Raw genomic sequence first — 12,321 nt, 5'->3', positions numbered from 1 at the left:
TAGAGACCACTAGAGAAAAGGAAGCTGAGAGAAGACCTTGTCACTATCTACAACTATTAGAAAGGAGGTTGGAGAGAAGTGGGTGCTGGTCTCTTCTCCCAAGTGACAGGTGATAGGGCAAAGAGTGTCTGGAGGAACTACAGGCAGCAATTCAGGATAGCAGAGCAGTTTCATAAGCCATTGATTTACATTTGTCATACAGCAAAGGACATTTATAAGAAAATTATGGAAAGATTTATGATTTTGTGAAAGGCAGGCTATACTGTGTTTGGGTAGACATTGTCATTCAGGAGGACAGTGAGCAGAAATTACAGGGGTCAGTGAGTTATTCAACACCTAAGATGCATGTTTAGAGTTGACATGGACAAAGATAGCTCTGTTATGTGGACACCCCTTAAAAAATTGACACTTTATAGTGTAAACATTACATTTTTAAAATTGGAGCCTATCCAATTAAGAGAGCGAGCAACGCTGCCGGAAGATACAATGGACTTGTGGAAGAGGCGGGTGGCAATGTCTCCACTGCATTGAGAATAGGTTAGTCTAGTTTTTTAGAGGTCCTGTCTAGTAACAAGTTGCACATCAAAGAAACTTCAAAACCTGCCTATAACAACAACTCTCTGGACTGAGGTAGTGATCAAAATTCAGGACTGCCATTTCAGTGAGATTAATCCCCTTCCCTTTGAACCCCATAGGTCAGTCTTACAACTCCAGTTGCTGCCACTGAAAAAAGAAAAAAAAAGAAAAAAAAAAAAAGCCTACTGCTTGTATCCCGTTTTCTGCAAAGAAAACCACAGCACAACTCCTTCCTGACCAGGTATATCAGCTCTCAAGATCCTGACCTCTGCCTGAGACCCCTCACTTCATAGGGGGCATCACAGCTGCCTACAGCAAATCAGACCCTTTGCAGAGAACACAGCCCTCTTACTCCCACTCCCCCATGACAGTTGGTATCAGTACACTGCAGCATACCTGGATAAAAGAGGCGTTGCGAGCTACCAGAAATGGTAGCACCACTTGTGAGACATAGAATCATAGAATCACAGAATCATAGAATAGTTTAGGTTGGAAGGGCCCTTAAAGATTATCTGGTTCCAACACTGCAAGTAATAGTTAAGAGAGAGAAAACTCTGTTCTATGTTAAAATGTAATCCTAAACCTGGAATAGGAGGTCCTTCTCTGCTTTTTCCTTGTTAACAGAACATAGCAGACTTTTCAAGCCTGATGGGATCTTAGTCCTAAACATTAAATTCCTTCTGAGGGCAAATATCACAATAAGAGAAGATACTGGGATGAATTCTCTCTTCCCACTTAATGAGAGCTGTCAGAAGACAGATTTTTCCCAATATGGCTTTTGCAAAAAAGCTCGGCTTCTGTCAGTATTTCAGAAATCTAATCTCTAAGACTGTGCCAGAAGCAGCACGTTTCATGAATGTATTAGATACACAGCAGGAAATAAAAGACTGCATGAAAAAATGTCTCAAATGGGAAATAAGTTCTTTCAATTCCTTCTGTTTCAGTACTCAGAAGACACTCTTTGAAGTGATATCTCTCAGCAAACCCAAGTGAACAGACTGCTATGTAGGAAAACTGCTGTCAGAGAGGCAGCTAGATGCAAATTTATAATGTATATTTTGTAAGGCTAACCACTAAAACCTATGTTTATTGACAGTGGGTGTAATCTGCATAAACTGACATCCATAAGAGAAAAGAACAAGTAACCTCTGAGCTCTGCAGCAGGGATTCCGTTTCCAGACTTTAGAGTGAAGATGGGTTTTTTTTTATTTAGTCTGTTGCCAGAATGATTTTCTTCTTTATTTCTCCCACCCCCAAATGATGTTTTCCAACACAGCCATACCCTTTTGCTCCAGGCCGTTTATCTCCTAACCATGCTGTTCAAGGTGAAAAGCCAGTTAGAGGGTTTAGGGATGGGAGAGAGTTGGAGTTTGATTTTTAAGTTTCGTTGGTTTCTTTAGTCACTAATTAAAAATACTGGAACTCTCAGAGCACATAAAATCTTGTACAAGCCCCATGTCCCTTCTGCTCTCTGGAGCATCACTCCTTTGTGCAACTGCTCTTTTAAGAGACTAACCTTGTACAAGGTGGGTAGATGCCCCTGGAAAATCATATGCCTCATTTTCGTGATATATTTTACCTTCTTGATTTCATCATTAGTAAGGGTATTGCAAGGGCAGTATCCTGCTGTGTGTGCTCTCTACCAGTACAGTTGTCAGTGAGTCTTTATGGGAATCTGTGTTGTCTTTTACAGAATGACTAAGGGATTTAAAATGAATTTTTTATGACATGAAGAGAGACTGCCACATGAACTATTTCCTGCCATCATGACTAGAAGGTGTATCAATCTAATCCATCATTGCTACAGCCTTCGGAATGTCATTTTTCATATTCCGTATTTGATGAAATTAACTGAAAATTAACAGAAAATTAATTGAAAATTAGAAGCATGTTTTACTGATCAGGAATGGAAGGGTAAGGCGAAAACACCTTCTGCTTCTGCATCTGTTACAAGCAATTCCAATAATAAATATATCAAAAATTGGTTTGAGATTTTCTGAGTTTTAGAACTTGGTTGAAAGATACAGCATTAATTACTTGTGCAGAGAGCAACTATTCCTACAGTTGATCCAGCTAGTAGTGGAAATGAAAGAAAGCAGTGAAAGGTTTGTGTAGCACAGCATTCTTTCAGGATTAATAGTTTCGGAAATGCAAAGGGTTGGAACAAGGGAAACAATAAGACTGCACTATACTACGTCTCTTTCAATAATGTCACGTGAAATCAGAAGAAAAATCTTGATAAGAAGTATTTTTTAATTTGAATTTTATATCAGGAACATGGTTCAGAACTTACCATCTGCAATGCCAGAACCTGTACTTGCCTTCAGTTGCAGTGCAGTGGTGAATTCTCCCACACAACTAAATGGATGTAGGGAGTGTTACACCTGATAGTAGGTGGTTTTAGCTTCAAGACCTAAACCATTACTCGCTACTAGAGAATAACTTCCAGTGAGTAATAAAACAAGAAGAAAACTACATGAGTAGAATCATTTGAATGTGGGAAACATTAAATAAATTGGAAGAGTGGTCAAAGGCAAATCTTAAGATTTAATAAACAGAACTACTCTACTTGTAACATGCTGTCGAGGAGTGTGTTGTGGTTTGAGTTAAATTAGAGTCAGTTTTGTGACTCTAACTCAGTCTTGCCTAAGTAACTTCATTTTCTGAAAGCTACCTGCACGCTTTTCAGACAGGTTCTCTCTAGAATTGATAATGCAGGACATTGGTATGCAGAAAGCAATGCTTATACTTATTCCTATAGTAAACAAGACCATTCTCAAGCTGGTGAAAAAGCGCCACACCTGCAAGGAGGGGCAGACAAGACAGGTGACCCTAAACTGACCAACAGAGTATACCATTCCAACTACATTACACTGTGAGATATCAGAAGGGTCTCACCCTCTTCCGCGATATCCAACATCCAGTGATGACCTTGTCTGTCTGGTTGCTCCTGATCCATGCATTCCTGAATCCAGTTCCTGAGTCCAGCTCCCTCCCAGCTGTGGACCCATTCCCTTGTGTCTGCTTCACAGTATTTGTGGTGACATATAGTCATCAAGGGATGGGGCGGAGGCACGATCTCATATATTTGTATATACTTTATTACTTCCTAATGATTTGCTGTTGTTGTTGTAGTTGTTGTTGCTGTTAGTATTATTTCTTTAAAGTTGTAATTTTAGTTTTCAACCCACAGATCTTTTTCCTCTCATTTTCCTTTCCCCTTTCCTTGGGTTTGGGGGGAAGGTATCTAGGAGCCCAACTGCACAGTTTTAGCTGCTAAAATTAGCTTGATTGGGGCTAAACAATGACAGAGTGATAGTAACTATACAGGTGTAACAGCCATTTTCTCAGTGAAGGCAGTGTTCGAAGTAGTGTTCTGACAATTAATATCAATAGGCTGAAGATTTCATCCCCAAGGTCTGCCTATTTATCAGTTATTTATTTGTCCACTTTGCTGTCCTTTCAATTTTTTTATGATCACAGTTTTCTTTGTATTTATAATTTTCTTGTTCTAGAGTAAATGTTATTAAGCCTTAGAATATTATGGCACGTCATTCAGTGTAAACATAACCTGCAGCATCCTCAATCTGTCATCCCTTTAATAGCCTCACCTTGGAAGAAAGTGCCGATTAAAAATCAAGGTGGCCTCACTGATTCTCAGAGAAGACATTGAAATCCCTGAGCAATTAGGTGTATTGTATGTTACTGTAGGTAGAAGAGAAGGGTACCATAGAAAGATAACTAGTACAAAGCAGGTAAGGTACCTGCTTCATTTACTAGCTTTACAAACAGAAGATGATGTGGGGGATCCCTAACCACCCCTGAGCACTAATGGAGCTCCAGAGATCACACCCCAGATTCCCCCACAGAAAAGAAGAGTCTTCATTAGACCAAGTCCAGCCTGTATTTGAAACAAAAGCCTCTTTAAATGTGGAGTTTTGAAGGCCCTTGATGTACACAGGTCTCACTGAATGCCAACTGGAATTTCTGGTGTCCTTTCTAGAACTTTCAGCATTATGATGAGGTTTCCTGTAACAAATTCAACCTTGAGAGATGAATCTCCTACAGCAAACACTACTGTAGATTTCTCTACAATACAGTCAATATATTTAATTCTTCGTGATGTATCAAAGCGTATCAGGCCTCTTTAGAAGAGGAAATAACCCGTCAACTCTGTCATTTTCAAATCAAAATTTTGCCTTAATTGCAAAATATCATCTTACTGTGTTGGAACTAGAAACTATTCCTAACTGGATGAGTAATCAAAGCGGCAAAATGCTTGTGGTTGGGTGGCTAATCAGTGCCGCAGACTGGTTGCTTAGAGCTAGACATGCTTTCATGTTCAGCTGAATAATTAAAATTAAATGTGTTTCTGTGGAAAATGAGATACTCAAGGCCCAATTTGCAAAATATTTAAGTATGAGCAGCTTAAAGACTCTGTCAAGCTTGAGAGGAAGAATTGAAGAGCCCCAAAAGTATCTAGGCTTTGAACTAAGTTTTTCTTTCCCCCGTCAGAAGTTTAGCTTTTTCAAAGTAACCAAAATCGATCAGGTGCTCCACTCATAGTAAATAGCAAAGTAATGAAGGACTTGGTAATTTTTATCATCATTGCCTGGTACTTATTAAGTGCTTTTCAATTTTGAGCCTTTTGCAAGTACTGATTTATCATCAGAATACTCTTGGGAGTCAGGCATTAAGGTTGTGCTGTGGGCAGAGCTCTAAATGTGTCTTCCTTTTAGCATATATATAACCCTCTGATCATCCACCTTTAAGTAGAAGAACTTTAAGTAACATAGTCAGATCCAAAAATCAAGTAAAATTTAAACTCAGATGTAGATATCCAAAATGTGTGACTCCCAGGACTGAACAGGAAAATATATACATATACCATTTAACATTTCCACATAATCTAAGCAACTTCATAGGCTGTATGGAGCCAAATCATATTAGGATACAGCGCTAAAATACCCAAACTGGTGGCAAATGCCATTCAGATACAGTAATTTCAGGTAGATTCTTTTTGCAGAACTGCCTATAGACTAACATGGATGACACATCACAGATACGCCTATGGTACCTTAAATTCCAGACCTGGTTATTTGAAGTTAGCTTGCCTATCTATGCCTGGTACTTGTCTTTGTGTTTATGTCTTTGACATAAACACAGTAATATGAGTAAAAAACCCTTCCTCTCAGAATTTTAGGAGGTGATCTCCATATTCTTACTCTAATGCAGTACTAATCCCCTATTCCTTTGCTGTGTGCAGCATGCTGATGTTGAAAAAATTTCCAAGTCAGCTTGGTCAACCAAGCTAAATTAAAACACTTCCCCTTCAAATTCCCATCCCTGAGAGAAAAATGTCCCACTGATTAGTATTTCTGAAAGGCAGGAAAAGCTGACTTTAGACCAAGCATTGCCAAAGCTAAATATGTGGAGCTATAGGTACACGAAGAAACATAGATATTGGATTTATCTTCATTAAATAGAGGGAGTAAACCACCCACATATATGGCAGAATCACACAGGATTTTTCCATGGCAGTATCATTTGACTTTCAATGGAATAAGAGTGACAGGCCTTATGGGTTTATGAATGATTATCAAGGTAGCAGAATTTACAACTGGGAACGCAAACTTAAATCCAGACTAGTTATAAGGATCCCTCCATAGGGAACTGTGGTTGGTTACTTTGCAACAGTTCAGCAGTTTCAAGACACAGCTTTTTCACTGCTTTCTCTTTGTTGGTTATCTTTGACTCCTGTAAGAAGGTCCAGAAGAAATAGGAGAAACTGGATACAATGCCTATCTTTTACCAGAAGGGAAGAAGGCAGCTTTGGAAATTATAGATCTACACAGCTAACAAAACAGGAGCCAAAACGTTTTTGTTAGAAGTCAATAATGAACAAAAAGAGCTACGTTTGTATCTAAAATTCAGAAGGGTTTTTTACACTATCTGGAATGCTCTTCTGTGTGAGTGGTGTTGAAGTTGCAACATGTAGTGGGAGGGCAAACTTGGAAGAAGAAAACCACAGATTTTTCATAACTTTTGGTTTAAAATACACTCTGTTATCTGGCACTGTTATTTAGGACAATCACTTGCCTGGTAGTTTTCTTTTAAACTGGAATTTTTGTTATTAAATGTATTCTCTTTTCACTTTGAAGGGATTTATCATCCTTTCCTTCACACTACAACAGCCAGAAAACAAAACCAATTAAGAGATGTCTTTCTTCTCTTTGTAATAATGGAATAATAGAACATATGTAATTTATAATATATTGTTTATATATATCATTTGTAATATAGAATCATAGAATATTTTAGGTCCCTTCCAATCCAAACTATTCTATGATTCTATGGATAAGGGAGGGAACATCAAATAAAAGAAGCAGCTCAGCTTTAGAACTGATCTTACACAATTACTCTTAAATATAAAATCCCTTCATCTACACAGCCTTTCAGGTGCCCTACAAACACGAAATGCTATGTCATGTTGCACAACAGTTGCTTCACCCACCACTGAAGCGTAGGTCTCTTGGTGGTGGTGGCTGTGACACTGTTGTCTCAGTATGAGACTGATGCTCACAAGCGTCCCCAAGCTGCTGGGCACTACTTTTTTGGTAGCCATCAGGAGTCACACCACTGACATGCATCCCCATGTAGCAGCTGGGCACTGACTCCTTGGGATCCACTGGCTTGGGAGGCAGAGAGCTGGGGTGGTCAAGCTGGGATCCTCAAGTTTCTCCGGCCCCTGAGTGCTGACTTACATACAACAGCACTAAAATCATGCCTGTACTGATTCTATCATTGCATTTCTTCACTGGTGAGAATAAACACAAAGGAGTGACATGAGTTCAGCATTTCAAGCTGCAGTGCAGGTTTTGTTTGTCATGGTGTCCAACCTTGCACTGGACACTGGGGAAATGGTCCTAAAAAATTTCTTGTCATCTCTGGATGTGTTAAGACAGTTCTATGATTTGCAGTTGGCCTGTGACTCTTATGCACTTCAGAGCCAAAATAGGGTCACCAGGCAGGACAGAGATGCACGGGCAATGGGAGCTTCAGGGAAGACCAGGTTTAAGGCAGTTCAATGCATCATCCAAGATCTGCAGGGGAAAGCAGACAGTTTCCAGAAATGAAGTGGTAGAAAACAGATACAAGCAGCAGGGAACAGAAAACTGGGTCAGGAACTGAAAAGGCAGAGGTTTAATTCATTTCAGCCCTAGATAATTAGCCATGATAATTCAGAGTGTTATTTGTGATGTTTTCCTGTCAACACTGCTGAAAATGAGCCTGAACAAACCCATTCTCTCTCACTCAGTAAATAAAAGCAAGTCATCTAAATTAACAAAGGGTACTTGGGCACTTTGGCATGCTTTTTCATTTCATTACGTTTAGCCAAGCACTAATGAAAGCAGATATGTTCTTGTTCTCTAGTCCTTATCTCATCTGAAAATCCTACTGCATTTCAGATGTGCCAGCATATACAAAGTGGGGACAGAGTTATATCTACATGATAGCACTTCTGCCCATGTAAGTCTCCTTTACATACTCAGTGTTACAGAGCATGTGTTTATCCCTGCCCAGCTGGCTGTATTCACTCCTGTATGCGCACCAACATATGGGCACAAATGGTGCATCTAATGCAGGAAGATCCATTTCTCAGGCCAGACAGGTCCTCAGAGTGTCTTATCAGATGTTGAGTTTTTATGGTTATAGGCTGATATTCAAAGGCTGTTGTAGGTAATCTGCATCATTATCCTTTTTAAAGCTCTCCTTCAGTATAAACACATATTGTTCAGAACCTCGGTGTCCTTTCCCTCCTCACGCACTTTCATGCTGTCTCTGCAAGGCAGTCACACCCAGGACTGGACACAGACTGTGCCTCTTTGTTTTAAAGGATTTATTTAATAATATGCACAGCCTTGCAAACAAATTATTCCACCAATATTAAGAAAATCAGTCTTGTTTCCTAGCAATTTCTTTGCAGGACTTCCTAATACTGGTCTGAAAAAAAAGGTAGTTCTGACTGATGCCTTTGTCTCAGTTGTGTTATTTCTAGACTTTCTTTTCTGTTCCAAATAATTTATTTTAATGATGTTCATAGACATCTCATTTTGCAGAGTTCTTCATGTCTCTGTTGAATTGAATAAAACTCCATCAATGTAGAAAATCAGGCAAAAAATAAACTAACTTTTCATTTAGTAAGAGTATACAATCCTAAATATAACTGAAAGCATAATCAAGGTGAGAGCATCTTTAACACTTCTTGAAAAGTATTTATCTCCCAAAAATTCAATGAGCAACAATTGCAAATGGCACTGAAAAGCCATCTCATACCAAAAGATCAAAGACTTAACTCATGGAGAATGAATGGTTAGTGTGCAACATGCTAGGTGTAGTCTTTCTGTCACTGAGCATACTACAGAAAAAATGTCAATTTTCTTTTGGGGATAGAAAGATAGGAAAAGGAGGCAGAGAATAAGCTGTGTGAGATCCATCTTTTTTGATAGAGCAAGAGGAAAAATCTGTCAACTTGAGCCTTTCAAAGAGTCACAGAAAGAGAGGCAATAGGTTTTATTACTACAGTTGTGATACTTCTAGGATATCCTCTCTTTTATGCTTCTTCTTAGGTCCGTTTTTCCTTCCTTCTTCCCTCAGGTCTTTCTTGTACCCTGCCACAGGTGCAAACCTCCCCATGTAGACAAAGTTATTTGGATGAATACTGAGCTGAAATTGAGCTCTCATGAGCTGGTTTGCTGCCAGTGAAGACACGTGAAAACCACAAAAATTATGCCTTGGTTTTGGCTGTCTTCAATATTTTGTTCTGCTCTGGCAGCAGAAAAAGAAAAAAAAATCTGTCCTGCTGGAGAATTGCCTTTCTGAATAAACCCACACGTGCTCATCTTTTGGTGAGGGTGTCAGAGGGCAGGACGGAGCCAAGAGGTACGTTTCTGGCTCCACAGAATGGCAGCAGGGTCGGGTCAGACCTGTGCATGGAGCCCAGTACATTGAAAAAGAGAACTTTCCAGAAGAACTGTATTTGCAGCTTTCTAACAGAATGCAAAAAAAAAAGTTTTAAAAGCACTGTTCAACTTATCTCACAGCAGACCTTAGCTGTGAGCTTCCAAGTCTTTCTAGAACAACACTATTTTTTTTCAGCTACTTAACTGAGGAGTAATCAGAAAGAAACACCTAAACCCCAAAAGGAGAGCCAGGTGGGATGGACGTCTCCAGCTCCCATTCACGGCATAAATTTTGTACATGTTCAGTTATGGTGGAGTTAAGTATTCTCCACAAGAATAGTTGTTTCACTAAGAAATGTTTAATACTGTAAATCAAATGTCTTTTAAAATGCAATTTACTGAGAAAGCAAAATACTAATTTGCTTCCCGTGGCATTTGTCAAACAGCCCTTCGCCTTTCTTTCAACTACAGCTGTAGTGACGAGTTCCAGAGCTCATTTGTAAATACTGCTGGCCCATACCCAGTTTCTTGGCTCTCCTTTTGCCTCACCCTAGAAAGACTAAATCTGACTGTAGATGAGTAAGTCTGAATCCTTTCCAGGAAGGAGAAATCTTAACAGCTGCAAAGTGCCCTAATCTGGTATAAAACCCTGTTGCCAGGGTATTTTAGGGAAAAAGTAACTCATACCTTCATTTCTCCAGTTGACTCACTGGTCTGCTTGCTCACACAGCACCTGGAGATTGCTCATCCCAGTCAATGCCAGAGCAGGTTGAAAACCAGCAAACTTTACCATTTTCTCTTGGGATCATTTTGTAATCCTGTGTCAATAGTATCTGAGCCCAAGAGAAAATTCAGCCCAATGGAATTTAGCATGAGAAAGATGGCCAAAGAAGTACATGCCTCCTTTTCTCCCATCTCTCCATTCATGCCACCAGATAAAATTTGATATAGTTCCACATACATGTATTTAAAGCCTATAAACAAGAGAAGAAAAAAAAACAATCTCTGACAAGTGAGACACCAATTTCTTTTTTAGCAGCAAGCACCATATATAAGTGTCTCTGCATAAATAGGAACCAATCTATCCTCTAATTTGAACAACCAATTGGCAAAACTTGAATACAGTATAAATCTGTAATTCATCCTACAAATTAATCCTCAATAAGTGGTAGCTAAGTCATTTCTATTTGTAAACAGAGCTAAGTGTACAGAGGGTTTTACAAAGACACGGATCCCAAACAGCTGATGATGTGAAGGACTGAACTTGCCAATATTTACTGTCTGGCATGCAAGTGAAAACCAGACAAAAGGCCTAGCAGCAAAAAGAAGTGAGATCCATATGGAGAGTATGAATTCAATCAAGTACTTGATGATTTACGTCATAGCCTTGCCAGAAACAGCTTTCTATCCATATTGAATTTTGACCTATATTTTCACACTGCTAACCAGAAGATTTCCAATGGATTTTAAGTCTTTACAGTTTGTTGTGGAGATTACTGGATTATTCCATTCCTGGGCTTCAGGGTCAACATGGTAGCTCAAAAAAATCAGCTGGCTAGTAATGCCACAGGCAGAAAAATTAAGGTTGAGGTCTTCACAGCAGCAACAAAGAACCTCTTTCAGCATCTTTATTCCCATCTAAATTTTTATTGACTGACCAAAGCTTCTTGAATTTTGAGACATCACATCTTAATTGACTTTTTTTCCCCTGACTTGCTGCAGTCCTTGTTAGGTGATTCACAAGAAGTGTCTGCCTTCCAGGTGGAGCCATCCTGTCTTGGTAACAGTAAAATTCAGGACTCAGGAACTCAGTATAGAACGATGTCATGACACTCCACCTAATCAGGAGATGGCACCTGCACAGTGTGGATACAAAGTAGCAGACAGAGGAAAGCCAATGGATGTGATCTATCTGGACTTCTCTAAAGCCTTTGCCATGGTCTTCCACAACAACCTTCTCTCTAAATTGAAGAGGTGTGGATTTGATAGGTGGATGGTAAGGTGGATAAGAAATTGGTTAGAAGGTCATATTTAGTGGTTAATAGCTCAATGTCCAGATGGAGATCCATGACAAGTGGTGTCCCTCAGGGGTCTGTACTGGGACCGGTGCTGTTTAATATCTTTATCAATGATATTGACAGTGAGATCAAGTGCACCCTCAGCAAGCTTGCAGATGACACCAAGCTGAGTGGTGTAGTTGCCACACCAGAAGGATGGGATGTCATCCAGAGGGACCTGGGCCTGTGAGAACTTCATGAGGTTCAACAAGGCCAAGTGCAAGGTCATACAACTGGGTCGGAGCAATCACCTATTTCAATACAGAATAGAGGATGATGTGATTGAGAGCTGCCCTGCAGAGAAGGACTTTAGGGTGCTGATTGACAAGAAGCTCAACATGAGCCGGCAAAGTGCGCTTACAGGACAGAGAGCCAACTGTACTCTGGGCTGAATCAAAAGAAGCGTGGCCAGCAGGTCAAGGGAGGTAATTCTGCCCCTCTATTCCTCTCTTGCGAGACCCCATCTGGAATACTGTGTCCAGTTCTGGAATCCTCAAGGTAAGAAGGATAGGGAACTGTTGGAATGGGTCCAGAGGAGGGCTACAAAGATGATTGGAGGGCTGGAGCAACTCCCATACAAGGACAGTCTGAGAGAGTTGGGGTTGTTCAGCCTGGAGAAGAGAAGGCTCTGAGGAGACCTTATGGTGACCTTCCAGTACCTAAAGGGGGCTACAAGAAAGCTTGGGAGGGACTGTTTACAAAGACTTGTAGTGATAGGACAAGGG

Source organism: Cuculus canorus, chromosome 2 (genome assembly GCF_017976375.1).
Source record: "Cuculus canorus isolate bCucCan1 chromosome 2, bCucCan1.pri, whole genome shotgun sequence".
Classification (NCBI taxonomy): Eukaryota; Metazoa; Chordata; class Aves; order Cuculiformes; family Cuculidae; genus Cuculus; species Cuculus canorus.
The sequence above is the reverse complement of the archived record's forward strand: the minus strand, read 5'-3'. Positions refer to the sequence as shown.